The sequence below is a fragment of the Oryctolagus cuniculus genome, chromosome 16 (genome assembly GCF_051225735.1).
Source record: "Oryctolagus cuniculus isolate XC-2025 breed Fujian yellow rabbit chromosome 16, ASM5122573v1, whole genome shotgun sequence".
Lineage (NCBI taxonomy): Eukaryota > Metazoa > Chordata > Mammalia > Lagomorpha > Leporidae > Oryctolagus > Oryctolagus cuniculus.
In genome coordinates, this window is record NC_142882.1 from 7,225,100 (window position 1) to 7,247,860 (window position 22,761).

Here is a 22,761-nt window from a genome sequence, read left to right on the forward strand (position 1 = left end):
TTAAAGTAACTGGAGATGTGATACCTTGTTGTTGTTTGCCTAAGCTTTTACCTGGCAAATGACCTTTTGACGCATGTTAATGGTAACAGTTTCATTTGGACTACACTCTAAAACCCCCATTTGAGTTCGAATATCATGTCCCCATAGATTAACAGGTAACCAAGCTAAAATATAGGGGCGACAGTTTCCAGCATTACCTGCTTCATCCTCCTATTCCAACAATTCAGAACTTTGTTCTAACCACTGACTCTGACCAATATCTCATAACTGAGTCATAGTTAATTCTTTTTTCCATCCTTTAGCCAATTTATTTGCAGAAATGACAGAAACATCAGCTCCCATATCTAGTAACCCTAGGAACAATTTCATTTAATTTAATTTAATTTCAATTTCATTGAATTTCAATTGAAATTCCAGTCTACCCTTTGTTATAGGCTGGACCCAATAAGCATCTGAAGACCCAAAACCTCCTTCCCCATGGGAATTTTCCAATGTGGCTTTAAATAAGGCAAGAGGAAGAAGGACCAGCTGAGCAATGCACTGTCCTGGAGAAAGTGTGAGAACAGTACCATTAGCTTGTGCCATAATTTTTATTTCCCCCATAAAATCTCCATCTATAACCCCAGGGAATACTTGCAACACGTTCATATTAGTATTACTTCTTCCTAGCAGAAGCCCAAAGAATCCCTTAGGCAACAGCTCACAGATACCCATTGGGAGGGCCAGTGCTCCCATTTTGGGCATTATGTCTGTGTAGGAGGGGGTACTGAGGTCCAGTCCTGCACTCCCCCTAGGGGCTCACTGCAAGGTACCAACTGATTTAAAGTGTTTTGTTGAACGAATGTCATGGCCCCAAAGATTTGTCAGTTCTGTCAGGCTGGGGCCTGGGGCTGGCCCTGCTTCTAGTTTCCTGAACTCTGTTCTTTTAATGAATTACCTTCTTTATCAGTTTTGGAGTGACATTCTTTGGCCCAATGCCTTTCCCTTTTGCACGGGGGGCAAATCCCAGGAAGATCCCTATTTTGATTTTTATCTTTCAGACAATTTTTTCACACATGTCCCTGCTGCCCACATTCATAGCACCCTCGTTTATTGGGCATAGACCTCCTTGCTGATTCTTGTAATGACATACCATGCAGAGAGGCAGCCATGGCTAATCTTTGAGTATAAAAGGTCCAATGTCAGCACATAGATTAATATACCCATCCAAATCTGTCTTTTTTTCTGTAAGGATGAATAGCCCGCTTACACGGGACATTGGCATTTTCATAAGCCAATTGTTTTGTAAAATCCATTCCTGCTTGTGGATCCCCAAAGATCTTTCCTGCTACTTGCAACAAGAGATTAACAAAGTCAGCATATGGCTCATCAGGCCCCTGTATGGTCTTTGAAAGTGACTCTCCCATGTTTGCTCCTTTTGAGGGGAGAGTGATCCAAGCTCAGCGCGTGGCCACAGCTGTCTCCTGAAAAACAGCAATGGGCTGTGCTATTTGAGCTAAGATTTCCTCATATGCCCCTTGCCCTGCCAACATATCAAAAGTCCAGCCAGCATTAGCTCCCTGAGCATTAAGTCGAGCAGTTTTGCGGCATTGATCAAAAAATTCTGACTTCTATACCAGGTAATCTCCCCCAGAAAGACATGCTCTAGCTATGGTCTTCCAACCAGCTGGTGCAAGTACCATGGATTCTAAGCTTTGTAGCAATGTCATTGTATATGAGGCTATAGGTCCAAAAGAATCACAAGCAAATTTTAATTCGTTCAACATTTTAAATGATACGGGAGTATGTTTCCTCATGTTCTGCCCATCTTGCTGATATTCCTCCACAGGGAAAGATGCAAAAATACTTCAGCCCCATCTTCTCCTGCCATTACAGCATTTTGAATAACTTGTTCAACACCAACATGAGGGCAATGGGAATAAGAAAGGTCTGGGGGGGAAAGTTCCTGTTGATTACGAAGACTTTGGAATTGTCTAACTAATCTTGTTTAGCCTTTTCCAATACAACCTGTTTCTCCCACTCCCATCCCATTCACATCAAAATTCATTTTTAATTATCTTTATATACAGAAGATCAATTTAGTATATACTAAGTAAGGTTTTCGCGGGAGATGGGATGGTTGCGGGTGGGAGGGAGGTTATGGGGAGAAAAAGCTGCTATAATCCAAAAGCTGTACTTTGGAAATTTATATCTATTAAATAAAAGTTAAAAAAACAAAAAAAGAAAAAAAAAGAAAAAAATACAAAGAGTGGGAATAAGAGAGGTAAGAGATGTGCAATTCGGGAGATGCTCAAGCTGACTTACCTCAAACGGTAGAGTTAGAAACATACCAGGGGATTCCAATTCAATCCCATCAAGGTGGCATGTACCAATGCCATCTCACTAGTCCCAGTGATCAATTTCAGTTCACAATTCATCATAATGATAGGACTAAGAACCAAAGGGATCACATAAACAAGAATAGTGTCTGCAAATACTAGCTGATAGAATCAAAAAGGGAGAGAACGATCCTACATGGGGAGTGAGATACACAACAGACTCATAGAATGGCAGATGCCCTAAACAGCACTCTGGCCTCAGAATCAGCCCTAAAGGCATTCGGATCCAGCTGAAAAGCCCATGAGAGTATTTCAGGCATGAAAAGCCAAGACACTCTGGGGAAAAAAAAATAACCTAAATGAAAGATCTCTGTGAGATCCCAGTGGAAAGAACGGGTCATCAAAGAAGGAGGTACCTTTCTCTGAAGGGAGGAGAGAACTTCCACTTTGACCATGGCATTGTCTAAATATGATCAGAGTCGGTGAACTCAGGGGGCTTCCATAGCCTTGGCAGCTCATGACAAGAGCCTAGGTTGATTACTGATGCCATGAACAAGAGTGTCAATTTGTTAAGTCAACAACAGGAGTCACTGTGCACTTACTCCTCATGTAGGATCTCTGTCCTTAGTGTGCTGTACATTGAGATTTAATGCTATAACTAGTACTCAAACAGTATTTTTCACTTTATGTTTCTGTGTGGGAGCAAACTGTTGAAATCTTTGCTTAATGTATGCTAAACTGATCTTCTGTAGATAAAGAGAATCGAAAATGAATCTTGATGTGAATGGAAGGGGAGAGGGAGTGGGAAATGGGAGGGTTGCGTGTTGGAGGGACGTTATGGGGGGGAAGCCATTGTAATCCATAAGCTGTACTTTGGGAATTTATATTCATTAAATAAAAGTTTTAAAAAAAAAACCTGTTTCTCTAATCATTCAACCTCCTCTTTCAACTGACTGATATATGGGAAGCTTTGGGCCATGGCTCCTGTCTGAAAGGACCCAGAGGGTCCCGTTCCCATGGTCCATATTCTACACTTTTCTCTTCTGGGTTTGCTAATTTCTGTGGCACGGTGTCACAAGAGAGCTGTTCTCCTGCCTCTGATACCTGATTGCGTGCCTCCTCAATTGTTTCCTGAAGATTCTGTACAGCCGATCGAACACTAGCCTTTCCTTTTTGTGCTGATAATGCTTCTTTTATCAGAGACCATAAAGAAAATATCATAACAGGAAGATCATTGGGACTGAAAGTCTGCAAATGGGTATTCAACTCTTTTTCTAATAAATCCCAATGTTCCTCATCTACAACTCCCTCCTCAGTGAACCAAGGACTAATCCTGTCCAGAGCACTGACAAATTGCCCTACAGTTTGCTCTTTAACCCCATTCCCTGCATCTGAAGTAAACCTTTAATGGCTTTAATTACCTCTCTTTTTCCTTGTGCTTGTCCCATATTGTGCTGTTGCTTACTGAGGATTATAGGTAGTGGGTACTTACCTACTCCTCCGCATTACCGAGCTTGCAGCGTCCTTCTTTTTTTGGCATTCCTCACATAGTTCCCCCATATTCAGGTCCTTGTTCAGGCACCACCTGTGTGGGCCTGCCACATCAGTTGAACAAAACCTGAAGGAAGGAGTAGGAATGAAAAGAGGGATAAGGGCAGGGAGAATGCAGCCAAGAGAAAGGGGTGATCAAGGCTCATTTATTCCAGTGTCTCAGCGAAATTTATACATAACCAGCTACAGCTCAAAGAAGCACAAAAGATAATAATATACACAAACAACTTATCAAGCCTCCTGTAACACAGATAATTTTAACAGAGTGTTCTTGATCAACATTCTCTTTCAGGATGGGAGTATGTGACTTTCTTATCCCAGGAATTCCACAAGCCAAGATCGGCCTTGTGTTGTCCATAGGCTGCCTACAGGTATGTACTGAGACTGGCAGCCCTGGATTCAGGAAAACCCCTCTGGAAGGAAAGCTTACCTGTTGTTTTGATTGCACACCTTGTCTTGAGACTGAGATTTCCAATCTAACAGGTAAGTCGGTGCTTGCGTCATGGAAAGTTAACACCTGTTTCCAATAATTTTCAACTTCTCCATGGAAAGAAGAAGATGTGGAATATGACTGCTGAGAAAATTCTTCCACCTTCACTTAGAAATTAATCCTTATAATCAGCAATAATTCTCAAAAGGTAAAACTTTACATGACACTCTACTCTATATATTTATGAAGGCATGTGAAAGAATGATTGTCACAGGAAGGCTGACCATGTTGGAGTTCATGGTGAAATATATGGTAAAAAATGAATGGAATCAGAAATTGGAGAATATCCACCACATTAAACAGTGTGGGATTTCTGAGATTTGTTCCATGAAGCAGTACTTTGCTATCATCACATGTATCATAAAGATTTTACAGTTTTTGCTTGTGTTGTATGAGTAGTTATTTGGAACATATATTTAGTATTATTCTAATATTTATTGTTGATAGGGAAAGGTTTTGTTGGTGATAGTGAAAGGTTATGGCAGCAGAGTATAACTCGTGGGATTAGTGTGGTGTATGTGCTAATTCAGTATAGGAAAATCATGTCTGTGTTCCATGTGCATGTATAAATAAAATGTTTTCACCAAATTCAACTGTAGCATGCTTGGAGTGAGAAAGGGCAGCTCTAAACAAACTGTGTTATATGAAAAACTATCTTAGAAATCATACAGTATATCATCCTGAGGATACTACTCATCAAATATCATGAAGTGTGCTAATCTTAAGCTTTGAGAAAGTCACTGTTGCTCTAAACATAAATCTTCAGGAATACTCTTATGCTTACACATGTACACACATGTATAAAAATTATATCAAAAGAACACAGGCTCACATACATCGTAGTAAGTATGCATAGCAGGGCTTGAACCATGGCACAGTGGGTTAATACCCTGGCCTGAAGTGCCAGCTTCCCATATGGGCCCTGGTTCTAGTCTAGCTGCTCCTCTACTGATCCTGCTCTCTGCTATGTCCTGTGAAACAGTAGAAGATGGTCCAAGTCCTTGAGCCAATGCACACACATGAGAGACTTGGAAGAAGCTCCTGGATTCTGGCTTCAGATCAGCACAGCACCAGCCATTGAAGCCATCTGGGGACTGAATCAGCAGTCAGAAGTCTTCTCTCTCTGTCTCTACCTCTGTCTGTAATTCTGTCTTTAAAAAAAGTAAGTATGTATAACAAGTTGGTCAGTGACAGAAAATTCAACACAAGCCCTTGAAGGTAAAATATGGACATTATAAGGAAACTGAAGTAAATAAAAATTGGAAGAATTTAAAGTTGGTGATCAGAAAACAAGCAAAATTTATGAACCTCAGGCAAGATGGAACACTATGAAAATAAGATTACAGTATGTGTGTGGGTGTATGTGGGTCTGTGTGTTTGCGTATACACAAAGAGAGCTGAAGAGGTCTCTGTAGATATTAAAAATAGTAATATTAGAACATATTAATCATTTAATGGTGATACATTGAAGAATACAGAAGAAATTCAGAAATTTCCTGATAGAAATCTTGTCCAATACATTGAGAAATATTTGAAAAATCCAAATATCCTCACAGTTATTAAAATAATTCCCAGTACTGATATGTGTTCCACAATTTTAAGATGACTTTTACCAAACTTTCACATAGGAAAGGAACTCTTTTCTCAACTCCTGTAGAGAACAGGAAAAATGGAAAAATTCTGTTTCTTCTACAGGAACATCTTAAATTGATTGATCAAATACTGCCAGACAATTCAGCAAAATGAAATTGTAAGACTATTGTTGAAATAAATTCTCACATTTGAAATCTGAAACAATGTAAATCCAACAGGATTTTTAAATAGGTTACATAATGCCAAAGTGATGTATACACTCTAATTCAGTTTATAGTCCCTGAAAAAATGTAATAATAGTTAGAATAATGGAAGAAAAACACTTGATGTAATCTAACTGATCTAAGAATTATTAAAAAGAACAAAACAACTCAAACATGACAAAAAGAAGAATCAGTTTTCAATCTTAAAGAGTATTTGCAGAATTCAATAACATAGAAGTTATGGCTGAAGATTGGACACAAAGTTGAAGAAAAAATGCAACTTCTGCAGATAATTAGCCAAGGCTTGGCTCCATGCATATTGTCAAAAAATGACATACAACTTACTAAAAAGTAAGATATACAAGTGGCATCATTTACAGCTGCTACTGGGTTGGTGTAATGAAATCAGGGATTCAGTAACTAAGTTAAGTAGTGCTGGAATACAAAATTAAACACACAAAACAGTTATTTTTGCTTACCAATTCTAGGAAATAAGCTGTGGAAAATGGTACATGTAATGTCTCCAACGTATGAAATATCCCAAAATAAAATACATGTTGGAAGACATCTGCATGTTCAGACATTGGACAATGATGGAGCAATGTATAGAAAAAAAGAGGATGCAGAAAGAGCTGGAGAGAAAATTTCATGTTCATGATAAAAAGCCAGAAAAGTGGAAATATGTCAGTAGGGTACAAGGTGTTCTACATACTGACTTGGATTACAGGCAGCAACCTAGTGTTTTCCTTGATGGAAGCCTGCTCAAGGGTGGCAACTACTCCACTTGGTATCAAGTAGACAGCTCTTCTGTGTTTTTCTAGAACTTGACCATTTGCCTTCTAATGGTGGTCTGTCCAGCAGTGCTTACCCCTAGAATGACATGATCCAGATTCTACCTTAGAGCGATGTGCTTTAGTGAGATCACTGGGTGCTTCCTGTGCATTCAAAATTCACAAAGTAAACCTCCCAGTCCATGATACTTAGAGTGGAAACTGGGGGCCAGGGCTGTAACATAGTAGGTTAAGCCTCTGGCTGGGATGCCAGCATCCCAGTTGGGCAGCAGTTCCAGTCCCAGCTGCTTCACTTCCAATGCAGCTCTCTGATGATGCTTGGGAAAGCAGCAGAAGATGGCACAGGTTTCTGAGCCCACACCATGCAGAAGACCCAGAAGAAGCTCCTAGTTACAGGCTTCAAAATGGCCCAGTTCCAGCTATTAGCATCATTTGGCGTGTGAATCACTGGGTTGAAAGATCTCTCCCTTTCTCTTTTTCCTCTCTCCATTTTTCCCTGTCCCCTTTTCCCTGTCCTCCTGTCCTCCTTTCTCTCCCTCTTCCTCCTTCCTGCTTCTCCTCCTCTTTCTGAAGCTGACTTTCATGTAAATTGTAAATAAATAAATAAATACTCATTAAAACAAAGCTGCAACCCTTGGGTGGTTGAAAACACCATGAAAGTACAGAGTGAATAGCACCATTAAAACAAGTCCTCATTGCAGGCATGGAAAGTCAAGACTTTCTAGGAAAAATAGACTACATGGAGGAACTCTGTGAAAACTCAACCCAATCCTTCTTCCTTGCTCTGCAGTTCCAAGGTGTAAGGCATGTAGCACCATATGGATTCTCTTCTCATTATTCATTCATTACAAAGGCAAGATCACTGGAACTGAAATTCCATATTCTTTGCATGCAAAAACTAAGTCCTGAGTTAATGTGCAAATGATATTTCTGATTATAATTTCTATCATTTATAACTAGATCATATGTTTCTGTATTAACTAAATAGTACATTCTGTGAGGACAGAGGTAGGAACCATGTCCTGTACAGGAATATGGGTCATGAGGCATGGGGAATGAGAAGATGCCCCACCTTGCCTTGCTTCTTTGGTGCAAAATCTGAGGATATGGGGCTTTATGTGTGTGGTCCCCAAGGACCGAGCTGCAGAGGAGCAAAGTGTGTTCCTGCCACTGCCCCCTGTAAGCTCCTCACTGCTCTGCAGCTCAATGGGCCCTCCCAGACTCTATCCCAAGTTGGGAGACCTGGGGAGGAGTGGAGATGTGTGAGTAGGGGGTTCCCCTGGGTTCCTCCTGGGGAATTGTGAGTAGAAGCAAGGAGGAGGAGGAGATGAAGAGGACAGAGGAATTAGAGGAAAACTGGAAGAATGACAAGGAAGAGAAAAAGAACAATATAGAAAAGGAAATATATTTTCACGTAGAAGGAGAATTTTCAACTTAACTCAGAGAGAAAGCAATATAGATAATAAAAAGAAAACTCAAAAGCCAAGTTTACAATTGCATTTGTTGGAAACATATAAAATTCTGTGCCCAAGAATTCAAAGATGGCTCTCCTGTCAGGAACACAGTGAGCACGAACAAGTCTTCAACATGAAGTAGACAGTTCATCACAACTGAATACACAGGGCATTTGAAATACAAGGGGCACCTGTGTACTCTCCTTGAGGAAGTTTTGTGCCATTGCCTGTAGAAATGTGTTGTTTTTTGTTTGTTTGGCTTTTTTTTTTCATGCAATTCTATCTGCAGGCAAGTCTGGAAAATGCTTCAGAGAATAAGACCTTTTTGGAGTTAGAACTGCTACCAATAGTAATTTTTATATGAAAATACTTTTCAGATTTCCATATAAAATAGATGGCAGGCCTTCAAATTCACTAGGTGCAGTGCATTTTGATCTACAGTACTTGAATCCACCCAGTGATTCTGACATCTTCTAAAGTTCTGTATTTTTATGATCCTCCTTCTTTCAGGCTTTGAATTTGAGTTTGTTTTCTGATTTGGAATGGGAGCTGATGCCTAGGTTTTATAAGGCAAAGATTAACCATTATAAATGCCAAGCCTTGTACTCCACTATTCTCCAAACTTAGATATCCTGCCTCTGCTGACCACATAGCCTTCAGGTGAGTTATTCTTCAATCCTATGACCTTGTGCAAAGTTGTGTTCATGTTGACACTGTTCAGGGAATCATATAATGCTGTGCTAACTTAAATAACCATTTTGGCCCATGAATGGAACATGTGCAGTAATTCACCAAGAGTGATTTGCGTTTAATTCATTATCCTTTCCTTTGAAAATTAGTTTATCCTCGTCGTGGTGTATGGCATGTAGACAGAACATTCCAGAGCCTGTTCTGGCATTTGCTACAAATCCAAGGAGATGGGAGAGCCAGCTGTTGACGCAAATGAAATCAACTAATGTTCATCCTAACTTGATTGTTGTGTTGGTCACCTAGATTTTCCGTATAACAACATACCATGATGTTGTGACTTAACTACAGAAATTTATTTTTAGAATTACAGAGGGAAGACAAGGGTCAAGATACATGAGGTTGGTGATTGTTAAAGACACATTTCCTGCCTCAACGAAAGGCATTTTTCTTTTCCTCTTCACACTGTCTTCACCAGGTAGAGATGTACAATCTCTCTCCACATTCTCATATTGGAAATATCCAAGAAAGTGGGTAGTTAAGTCATAAAAAATTGTAATTACCTCCCAAAGATCTCATCAGCTGTGATCACACAACAGAGCAGTATTTCAACCTCTGTATATTTGCACAACACATTCATTCTACAGCAGTGATAGGATTGTAGTTGGTAATAATCATGGTTAGAATCTTTTCCCTAAGCATCTCTGTGTCCTCCATGTTGGTTTGCATCCTAGAACTCCCAGTATGTTCTGGCTCTGGTATTTACCAATGAGGACATCAGCTGGAACCCCTCTCTTTTGCCCAACATGACTCTGGCATTTGATCTGTATTGTGTCATGCACAATGACCTATGGACAAGGGAGAGTCTCCGCATCTGGCTTTCAGGGCTGGACAAAGACTTCCCACATTACAGCTAAAGAAGAGTGAGACATCTACTGTATCCTGCTACTGTATCCTGTATCAGTACTCTCCAGGACAAGAATTTTTACTCAGATTGGACACTCCTGGAGCTCTACAAATTCCCACAGATTGGTAAGAAGGGGAAACAGAAAACCCGCATTCATCTGGATGACCTTCTCAAGCATACAAAAGGATGTAAAATGAAAATTTTCTTTGTCCAAAGGTAGAATATAAAGAGGAAGCACTCAGAGATAGGAGTAGTGATATTTTCTCTATTTTACATAGAGAGAAGAAAATGGTAAAGAAGAAAAGGACTTTCCTGGACATGTTTTATAAGAGTTGTGATCTATAATGCTCTCAAACTGGTGCTGGCAAATTGTCATAGTAGGTACATCCACTCCCTGCAGTGCTGGCATCTCATATTGGCACTGTTTCCAGTTCTGGCACTTTCACTTGTGTTGCAGCTCTCTGCTGAAAATTATGGTTTTATAGCTTATAATGAATGCTTCAAATGTAGCATTCAGACTTATTTAAGGAAAATATGTATTGTAATTGCAAAAAAGTATAGAATATGAGATCATACATTTCTGTCTAAATTGAACTTTAGGGGCCAAGAACCACAGAAAATAACATCTTGGGTAAGGAGAGGAGATCAGACTGCAGTGGCCTGGGCTACAAAAACCATAATGTTTAGCATTAAGAATGTATAAGATGGAGTTCCAAGATGGTGGAATAGGGAGGGAGCTTACTGATCCAGCTCAGGATAAAATTGTTGTAAAAGGTGTAGATAGTGTATTCTCAGGGAAGAGTTGAGAAAAAAAGGCAGAGGAAACTTCCAAAATTAGAGAGACAGTGGACCCATGGGGAGGATGTGAATGCCCACAGCTTGGGACTCCAATAGCTGAGAGCTACACATGTGTGCTGGAAAGTGAGGTGAGATGAGACCACAGTAGCCCAAGACACTGGTGAAAAAGTGGCAGGAAGAGCCTAGAGGTAATGAGGCTTGAAGCCCCATGGGTGAAATTGCACCAGCCTAACTAGAAAAGAGAGAAAAGAAGAGGATGGTGCAGACAAGTTTCTCTCTCACTGATCACCCTACAAAGGCATACAAGCCAATAGAGCAGTTGCCATTTTGGACATAAGTAACAGCAGCACTTGCTTGTGTCTGCACCAAGCAATCAGCTGAGTAGAGATTCCTGATTCTGGTTGGGAGAAATAACAGGTGAATAAGAACTTGTGAGTGTGTGAGGCTTCTGTACTGGGACTGTGAAAAAAAAAGGTTGTGTGGGAGAACTCAATGTGTGGCTGAGACTTTAAGCAGTCTCAGTGAGAGATGCCACAAGCTTGGGTTGTCCTCGTAACTCTGTGAGAGACATTTCTGGGGAAATACACTGAGGACTGCACAGATCCTTTGTGTGGTCCTTGGGACAGAGTAGATGAATATTATACCCACTGGGGCTTGTGCTCTTGCATTGGTCTCCATCGAGGAGAATAGCTCAGCTGAGTGGTATTACTTTCCTTCTGATTAAAAAGAGAGGAGATTGACCACACGCAACCTGGGTTTTTCACTTTACGCACACTCTTGATCCTGGAGAACTAAAGAGAGCTCTCTGGCCACACCCACCACAAGCCTCTAGAGATTCACTGAAAACAGACAGTCCACTTATCTACAGAGTCATAGTACAATGATAAAAGCTGACACAGTGGAAGGAAAAGAAGAAAGCAACCACTATTTCATAAAATGCAAAACAACAAATGTAACAATACAGGAAATAAGAAGGATGAAAATATGACACTCCCAAAATAAAATGACACTTCAATACAAGATTAGGTAGAAGAAATGCAAGCAATGGAACTTAAAATACTGATGATAAGATTACATAGAAGGAATCAAAAGCAAATACACAAACTGCTGAAATCCACACAGGAAATGAAAGAAAATCTATCTCATGAAAATGAAATCTTAAGGAGGAATCAAAATGAAATGAGGAATTTAGTCGAACATGAAATTGAGATACTGAAGAAAAATCAAAACGAAATTAAGAATTCAACAGAACAAGTAAAAAATGCCATTGAGGGCATTAAAAACAGAATCAGAGAGGCAGAAGAGAGAATATTGGTCTTAGAAGACAGAGCACAAGAAAGTATACAGTCAAACCAATGACAAGAAGAGGAAATTAGAAATATAAAAAATGTGTTGGTAATCGACAGGATTGTATTATGAAACCCAACATTCAGGTTTTAGGAGTTCCTGAGGGCATGGTGAAAGAGAAAGGATTAGAAGGCCTTTTTAGTGAGATACTAGTGGAAAACTTCCCATGTTTGGAGAAAGAAAGAAATGTCCAAGTCTAGGAAGCATACAGAACTCCCAGTAGACATGACCAGAAAAGATCCTCGCCACAATACATTATAATCAAACTCACCACAATGAAACATAAGGAAAAGATTCTAAAATGTGCAGGAGAGAAACACCAGATTACTTTCAGAGGATCTCCAATTACACTCACAGCAGACTTCTCATCAGAAACCCTACAGGCTAGGAGGGAATGGAGAGCGATAGCCCAAGTACTAAGGAGAAAACTGTCATCCCAGAATATTATAACCTGAAAAGCTCTCATTTGTAAATTAAGGTGAAATAAAGACCTTCCATTGCAAAGAGAAATTGAAAGAATTTGTCACCACTCTTCCAGCTCTGCAAAAGATGCTTACAGATATGTTACACACAGAAACACAGTCCTCAATACAGAAGAAGGTCAAGGAAGAAAATCTCTCAGTAAATAATCATGGGAAGTTCAAATTATATATTATAAATCTCTTTGGAAAAAGGACAGGGCAACGTCATGACTTACCAATAGTTACATTGTATACAAATGGCCTCAACTCTCCAGTTAAAGGCCAGAGACTGTCTGAATGGATTAAAAAACAAAACCCATCTATTTGCTACTTACCAGAAAGACATCTTTCCAACAAAGGAGTATGCAGACTAAAAGTGAAAGGTTGGAAAAAGTTATTCCATGCCAACAGAAACCAAAATAGAGCTGGTGTAGCCATCTTAATATCAGACAAAATAGACTTTATCATGAAAAGTGTTAAAAGAGAGAAAGAGGGACACTATATAATGAGTAAGGGATCAATTCAACAGGATGAGGTAACCATTATAAACATTTATGCCCATAATTTCAGGGCACTGGACTATTTAAAAGATATGTTAAGTGATTTAAAGGGAGATTTAGACTACAATACAGTAGTATTGGGGGACTCGAATAATCCACTTTCAGCAATGGACAGATCAACCAGACAGAAAATCAACAAGGAAACAGCAGATTTAATTGACACTACTGACAAATGGATCTAATGAATACCTATGGAACTTTTCATCTTTTAGTTGCAGAATACACATTCTTCTCAGCAGTGCATGGAACTTTCTCCAAGAATGACCATATGCTAGGCCATTAAGCAAGTCTCAACAAATTCAAAAGAATCAAAATCATACAATGCATCTTGTCAGACTACAATGGAATGAAGCTGGAAATTAGCAACTCAGGAATCCCTAGCGCAAATTCAAACACATGGAGACTGAACAACACGCTCCAAAATGAACAGACTCATAGAAAAAGTCAAAAGAGAAATTGAAAACTTTCTGGAAGCAAATAAAGATAACAACACAACATATCAAAACTTATGGGATACAGCAAAAGCAGTGTTAAGAGGAATGCTTATAGCAATAGGTGCCTACATTAAGAAATTGGAAAGGCACCAAATAAATGAGGTATCAATGCATCTCTAGGATCTTGTATAAAACACAGCAATGCAAACACAAAACTAGTAGAAGAGAAATAATTAAAATTAGAGAAGAAATCAACAAAATTGAATCCAAATAATAAATGAAAGATCAGAAAAATTAAAAGTTTTTTTTGAAAAAAAATCAAAATTGACACACCCTTGGCCCAACTAACCATGAAAAGGTGAGAGAAGACCCAAACCAATAAAATTAGAGAAGAAAAAGAGTTTAACACAGAAACCTCAGAAATAGAAAAAAAAGGCATCAGAAATTACTACAAAGAGTTGTATGCCAACAGGCTGGGAAATCTAACAGAAATGGATAGATTCCTCGACACATACACCCTGCCTAAATTGAACTATGAAGACATAGGAAACCTAAACAGACCCATAACCAACACAGAAATGGAATCAGTAATAGAAGCCCTCCCAACAAAGAACAGCCCAGGACCGGATGGACTCACTGCTGAATTCTACCAGACATTTAAAGAAGAACTATCTACAATTCTTCTCAAGCTATTTAAAAACAATCAAAAGAGGGAATCCTCCCAGATTCTGTCTTTGAAGCCAGGACCACATTATTTTCTAAACCTGAAAAATATTCAACAAAGAGAATTACAGACCGATTTCCCTCAAGAGCATAGATGCAAAAATCCTCAGTAAAATCTGGCCAGTAGAATTCAACAACATATCAGAAAGATTATCCACCCATACCCAGTGGGATTTATTCTTGGTATGCAGGGATGGTTCAATGTTCAAAAATCAATCAATGTGATAGCCACATTAACAAACTGCAGAAGAAAACAATATTATTATCCCAATAGATGCAGAGAAAGCATTTCATAAAATACAACACTCTTTTATGGTGAAAATTCTAAACAAATTGTGTATAGAAGGAACATTCCTCAACACAATCAAAGCAATTTATGAAGAACTCACAATCAGCATGAAAAATGTTCAAGATCATTAGCCATCAGGGAAATGCAAATCCGAATCACAATGAGGCTTTACCTCACCCTGTTATAATGGCTTACATACAGAAATAAACTAACAACATATGCTGGTGAGGATGTGTGGGAAAAGGCACACTAATCCACTGTTGCTGTGAATTCTAATTCGTAGAGTCACTATAGAAGACAGTTTGGAGACTTCTCAGTAACCAGAATATAGCCATACCACATGACCCAGCCATCACACTCCTCAACATTAACCCAAGTGAAAATAAATTGGCAAATAAAAGAGCTATCTGGACCTCAATGTTTATTGCAGCTCAATTCACAATAGCTAAGACATGGAATGGGCCTAAATGCCAATCGATGGAAGACTGGATAAAGAAACTATGGATATGTATTCTATAGAATTCTATACAGTAGTAAAAAAAATAAAATGCAGTCATTTGCAACAAAACAGAGGAATCTGGAAAAATCATGCTGAGCAAAATAAGCCATTCCCAAAGGGACAAATATCATATGCTCTCCCTGATCTGTGACAACTAACTGATCACCTAAATGGAAACCTGTAGAAATGAAACTGACACTATGATAAGCAATGACTTGATCTACGCTTGTTCTGACTTTCAAGGAACAGCTTACTATTTTATTCCTCTTAGTATTTTTTTTCTACTCAATGCCATTCTTTGAACTCTTTAATTAACACAGAATTTTTCTTAGGGGTATAAATCCAACTGAAGTGATATCCCTGTTAAAAATAGGAGTGCAATAAGAGAGATAGGAGATGCACATATTGGCACATGCACCCTTGGACTTACCCCTAATGGTAAAGCGAAAACGGTGCCATGGGGCTCCAAATCCCATTAAGTTGGCAGATACCAATGCCATCTTACTAGGTAAATTGATCAGTTGAAGTTCATAACTGATCATAAAGGTAGGATTAAGTGTCAAAGGAATCACATAAACAAGACCAGTGTCTGGTAATAATAACTGATAGAATTAAAAAGGAGAGAACGATCCCAACATGGGAACAGGATACACAGCAGACTCATATGCCCTAAACAGCCCTTTGGCCTCAGAATCAGCCCTTAAGGCATTTGGATTTGGCTGAAAACCCCATGAGTGCAACAGAGGCATGGAAATCCAAGATACTGTGGTAAAAAAAGGCCTAAATGAAGGATCTCTGTGAGTGAGATCCATTGAAAGAAGCGGCCAACAAAGAAGGAAGTACCTTTTTCTGAAGGGAGGAGAGAACTTCCACTTCGATTATGACCTTGTCTAAATAGGTTAGGTGAGAGTTTGTGAACTCAAGAGGCTTCCATAGCCTTGGAAGCTCATGACAAGAGCCTCAGATGATTACTGATGTCATAAATAAGTGTGTCAATTGCTAAATCCACAACAGGAGTCACTGTGAACTTGCACCCCTTGTAGGACCTCTGTCTTTAATGTGTTATACTTTGAGAATTATTGCTAAAACGAATCTTCAAAATTTACTTTACAAAAAAAAAAAACACTTTACTTTATAGTTTGTGTGTCTGTGTGGGTGCAAACTGTTGAAATTTTACTTAGTATAGAGTTGATCTTCTGTATAGAAACATAATTACAAATGAATCTTAATGATGAATAGGATGAGAGAGGGAGTAGGAGATGGGATGGTTTGTGGGAGGGTGGGTGGTTATGGGAGGAAGAATGTAATACTTTATCCATTTTAGTATTTTTTTGTTCTAGTACTATTGGTTGAACTCCGTAATTAACACACAATTATTCTTAGGTGTTTAAATTTTAACTGAAAAGTGATCGCTGTTAGGAATCTGGAAAGCATTATGCTGAGTGAAATAAGGCAGGCCCAAAGGGACAAATATCATAGGTTTTACCTGATCCAAGACAACTAACTGAGCACCAAAAAGGAAACCTGTTAAAGTGAAAAGAACACTATGAGAAACAGTGACTTGATCAGCCCTTGCCTGGACAGTTGATGAACAACTCAATACGTTATCCCTCTTAGTATTTTGTTTGTTTATTTGTTCTACAATACTTTTGGTTGAATACTGTAATCAATACACAGTTATTCTTAAGTGTTGAAACTTAACTGAAAAGTGATCACTGTTAAATATGAGTGGGAATAAGAGAGGGAAGAGATGTGCAATTCGGGACATGCTCAAGCTGACTTACCTCAAATGGTAGAGTTAGAAACATACCAGGGGATTCCAATTCAATCCCATCAAGGTGGCATGTACCAATGCCATCTCACTAGTCCCAGTGATCAATTTCTGTTCACAATTGATCATAATGATAGGACTAAGAGCCAAAGGGAGCACATAAAGAAGACTAGTGTCTGCAAATACTAGCTGATCGATTAAAAAATGAGAGAAGGATCCAACATGGGAAGTGAGATACACAGCAGGCCCATAGATTGGCAGATGTCCTAAACAGCACTCTGGCCTCAGAATCAGCCCTTAAGGCATGCAGATCTGGCTGAAAATGCCATGAGAGTATTACAGGCTTGGAAAGCCAAAACACTCCGGCACAAAAAAAAAAAAAAAAAAAAAACTAAATGAAAGATCTCCATGAGTGAGATCTCAGTGAATAGAACGGGTCATCAAAGAAGGAGGTACCTTTCTCTGAAGGGAGGAGAGAACTTCCACTTTGACCATGGCATTGTTTAAATATGATCAGAGTTGGTGAACTCAAAAGGCTTCCATAGCCTTGGCGACTCTTGACAAGAGCCTAGGGCGATTACTGAGACTATAAACAAGAGTGTCAATTTGTTAAGTCAACAACAGGAGTCACTGTGCACTTACTCCTCATGTAGGATCTCTGTCCTTAATGTGCTGTTCATTGTGATTTAATGCTGTAAATAGTACTCAAACAGTATTTTCACCTTGTGTTTCTATGTGGGTTCAAACTGTTGAAATCTTTACTCAATGTATGCTAACCTGATCTTCTGTATATAAAGAGAAATGAAAATGAATCTTGATGTGAATGGAAGGGGAGAGGGAGCAGGAAAGGGGAAGATTGCGGGTGGGAGGGAAGTTATGGGGGGGAGCCATTGTAATCCATAAGCTGTACTTTGGAAATTTGTATTCATTAAATAAAAGTTAAATTTTTTTGCATAATTGTTTCATAACATACATTTTCCATGAATTTTTGAAGACTTCTCATTGCATGGAGTGCATCCTTTCCATTCCTAATCTTTTTTAGTGAATCATTTGCATTCAGATCGACTCTACTTTTAGTTTCCACACATTAGAGAGAACAGGAGATATTTGCTCTCTGATTTAGATTTACTTTTCTTGTTAACTGAACAGACTACAAGTTTCATCATTGTACTGGTAATAAATCTAACTCATCAAGACAATGAACTTTCATTTTTATGTAAGTCTGTGAATTCTGTGTGTGTTGTGGCTATACTTCATCTCAATTTGTATGAGCCTCTATTAAAAACCTCACTAGTAGCATCAGAGCAGTGATTAGGCGGTGGAAAATGTGTTTTGCTTAAAATACTAGGCATCTCATTTATAGCAGTATGAGTTTAGAAAACTTCTGAGTGGAATACTAGAGTTCTCTTATTGCCCTCTTGTCCCATCCTTATTAGATTTACTTCATTAGCAATACATCACACTGATATGCAAGCACAAATGATTAGTCAGTGTTTTTCATCACTATTACCTACAGGACATATTATCCATTGTGTTCACTCTCGTGTTGTGTAGTATGTGGGTTTTGCAAAAGATTAAAGGTATGTAGCTGCCCTGTCCATCATAATAGTTCTGAAAGTCACTTGAATTCAAGCAGTATAGTTGTCTGCAGTCATCATCCTGACTTGGTGTTTGTGGTGGTGGGAATAATGAGGTGACTTCTGGCTGCTGTTGTCTGTCTTATTGTAAAAAGCAAAAAGTATTCAAATAGTTCCTAGTTCTCATGAGAGCATCAACCAAGGTTGAAGGTGCAAAAACAGATCAACATGCGATTACCGTGGTTAACACTAGTGGAAGGGTTTCTTGTTTTACACCTGAAGATGTGGTGATTTGACATACAGAATCGGAACTTCTGAATTCAGGGTGATTACTGGTTGCACAGTGATGGAAAACCACATGTCCTAGTGGGTATCTCTCTATACAGATTGGTTTGGGGGTATATGTGGCAACAAGATGATATGTGCCTGCCCAAAAATGCAGTGTGGGAGGCTGCCTTGTAGCTCATTATCTTTAAAGTGTGTGACACAGGAGTTTTCTGGTCTGAAACTTTTATGAGAACCTTGCTTGGTGCTGCCCTTCATGCCATCTGATGTAATCCAGGTACATAATTGCCGAAGGTTCATGGAGAGGTTTATTGACAAAGCCCATTGACCAAATGTAACTGAGAGGAGTTTCTCCCTTGAGTCTTTATATCCATGGACTTGGAGGAAATCCTGGCACCTGGGGTGAAGAGGAGGAATCACAAACATGTTTTCTTTCCTGTATTTTTCACCTGGCAGAAGACCTGAGCTGCAAAGCCTGAGGGCAGAAAGGGTTTACGATTCCCCCATGGACAAATGGACAGCTGGTGGAAAAAGCCAGATGGAGCAGTATTAAATTGGCTTGATTCAAAGAATCACACGCACACACACACACACACACAAACATGCTATATGTATGCACCTGCATGACCCTGCATGTTCCACTGTGGTTGTGTCCTAGGGTTTTTCAGAGACTTTGAAAATGTTTCCTTGGATTTTTCTGTTGCTTTTTCTGCAGCTATATCTCCTTGTGATTTGTCAGGATGGTCCCAAGTGCTATTCCCAGATGGAACGGAGTTTTTACAAGGATGGAGATATTGAGATTGCTGCCTTTTTCCCCATTTACATACACCTCGTTAACAGAATCATGAATATTTTCCAAAGAGATCTCACATTCATCCGGTAAGTTCCCTTTGCCATAATCATTTTTCCCTTGATTTACATAATAACTACTTGTTATTGGGTCTGCAGATGGATAGAGATATGTGGTTTCCTACTCTTTGCATTCTCTGTCTCTCCTAAAAAGTGCTGATAATTAATTTGGGGCATGAGGTGACATTTTCTTTCTTGTGTTCATGCACGGTTCAGGGAAAGGTTTTCTAATCGTAGGAGGAAGGAGAGTCAGGTTGGGATCTTCCTGTCCTTCCCTGTCCATGTTCATCTACTCAGGTGCCTACTGTGCCTCAGTAGAAGATTCTTACAGAACCCATGCACTGTAATGAATGAACTGAGTTACATGAGCTCTTCTACATGTGCACACAATCTTTTCTGCTACGTACTAGATTTGGGGGCCATGAGAACACTTCATTTCTTCTACATTGTAAAGAAGAAAAGATATTCAAGAGAGTAAGTTTTCACTAGTTAAAAGCAATCTTGGCTCAACACCTTTGCACAAATATAATAATTATATTTTAATGATGAACATAAGAAATTTAATGTTTGGAATCTACAACGCTCATGATGTGTCCCTGATTCTTTCCTTTTCTGGGAAAAATACATTTCAGAAGGGGGATTATTCTGCTTCCACCCCTCTTTAAGATACATTTTTAGAGCTAAATATAAATGTTTTATATATATACATATATATATAAAACATTTATATTTATATATAAATAATATATATTTATATATAAATACATATAATTATTTATATTTATTTTTATATAAATAAATATATTTTATATAAATAAAATATATTTTATATAAATAAATATATTTATTTATTTATATATAAATAATATATATATATATATATATATATATAAAGCGATTCCAGTCCACCCAGGGAGTGTTTCCAGCTTCTCCAAAGTGCCTCTCCCCTTTCACTGTTTCCCTTCTTTCAAGCTCTGAATCTGATTTCATTTTTCTGGCTTGGGATGGTCGTTGATCGGTACATTTGATGGGGAAGAGATTTTTCTCGATAAACTCCAAGATTCCATCTACCATTCTCCATGCTTTGATGTCATCCAAATTTCTGATCACATAGCCTTCAGCTGAGTTATTCTCTTTCCCCATTGCATCCTGCAGCCTTATGATCATATGACTCTTATTTCAAGAAGTATTTGTGATGTGACATTATGGTGTAAAAGCAGATCTTATTTTATAGAATCTTTTAGACTGGGTGACCCGGATAAAGATACTAGCAGCTTTGGTTCTGGTGAGGACAACTGTCCTGCAAATACGATGCTCTTGACACTCTGTCCTAAGCAAATGCACATATAAAGATTAGAACACTTGAATTTTTGACCATGACCAATCCATCTGTCAGAGTAATTACAGTAGAATTGATGATAATCTGGATTGCAGGCTTTTCCCTTAAAGATCTTTGTGCCTTTCGTGCAGGTTTCAATCCAAAAACTACCAATATGTTCTGGCCTTGGTTTTTGCTATTGAGGAGATCAACAAGAACACCCATCTTTTACCCAACATGACATTGGGATTTGATCTCTATAATGTCATGCACAGTGACATGATGGTGATGGAGAATCCCTTCATCTGGCTTGCGGGAATGGAAAAGCATGTTCCCAATTACATGTGTAGGAAACAGAGCAAGTCTGTAGCCATAATATCAGGAACAAGCATTGCTGTCCAAATGGGGACACTGCTGGAACTCTACAAAATTCCCCAGGTGAGTGTGTAAGGGAGAGGGAAAAAGCACATCACCTTAGGTGCCTTACTTAGACCCAAAAGTTTAAGTGACAGAGACCTTATATATTTCACACAGCGCATATTCTAAGGAGAATGTGTGCAGAGATTTGGTGAAGTAGCCACATTTGTTCTAAAGTGATGTGGGTGAGTGATAATGAGAAATGTTTTCCTCAACCTGTGAGTCTAATGACTCATGAACTAGGAAGTTTATATGTAATGGGAGATGAGAAAAATGAAATATTCTAAAATCTTCTGATCCATCCATCATTTGTTTAATTTCTTCAGGAATAAGATTATTCACTATAGCAATAACCTTACACAGATTTCTTGCCTTTTCCCTTAGCTGACTCTTGGATCTTTTGAACCTCTTCTGAGTGACAGTGGTCAGTTTCCTTCCCTCTATCAGATGGCCCCCAAAGACACTTCTCTGGCCCGTGGCATGGTCTCCTTGATGCTTCATTCAGCTGGACCTGGGTGGGTTTGGCCATCTCAGACCTCCCAAAAGGTATTCAGTTTATGTCCCATTTGAAAGTCGAGATGCAGAAGAATGGCATCTGTGTAGACTTTGTGGAATTCATCCCAGTCACTGAGGAGTCACGTATTTCACTCCAGAATAGGTTTCATATCAAGATCCTAAAATCATCAGCAAATGTGGTGATTCTTTTCTGTGACACTGATTCACTCATCGGTGTCAGCTTTCCAACATGGAAACGTGTAATGACATGGAAAGTCTGGGTCACCACCTCATAATGGGATTTTGCCAACAATGAGCATCATATCCTGCTCCACTCATTCCATGGGACTCTCATTTTTTCACACCACCGTAGTGAGATATCTGGTTTCAAAAACTTTCTTCAGACAGTTAACCCTTCCAAATACCCAGAAGATTTTTACCTCTCTACATTCTGGTCACTATATTTTGATTGCTCAGTTACTGGGCCATCCTGCAAAACCTTGAGAAACTGTCCACTGAATGCCTCCTTGGAATCCTTGCCTTTTCATCATTTTGATATGAGCATGAGTGATGGGAGTTACAACATATACAATGCTGTGTATGCTGTGGCCCACAGTGTACATGAGATGCTTCTACAAGAGTTAGAAATGCAGCCAGTGAGCAATGGGGAAAAGGTGGAATTTTCACCTTGGCAGGTAATTTGGTTTCCTTTGCGTGACTTGTATTATTGGAATGATCCCCTTAAAAGCTTCTGCGGGTTTTCAAACCAATAACTTGGGAATCTTCCTTCAATCACAAGATATAAATGAGCCTTTTTTTGTAATTTGTAATTAGAAACAGGGTTCCATTTTCAAGTGGGAAGGTAACTTGGATAAGCATCAGTGCTGTGTTTTAAAAATTACTCTCCCATCCTGACAATTTAATTATGACTTGTGAATACCTAG

The 22,761-nt window shown here is 38.9% G+C and overlaps 1 pseudogene; it reads left to right on the forward strand.

Annotated features, from left to right (window-relative positions):
- The window catches only part of LOC127488281 (vomeronasal type-2 receptor 116-like), a 90,029-nt pseudogene that overhangs the window by 61,574 nt on the left and 5,694 nt on the right, over positions 1-22,761 (forward strand).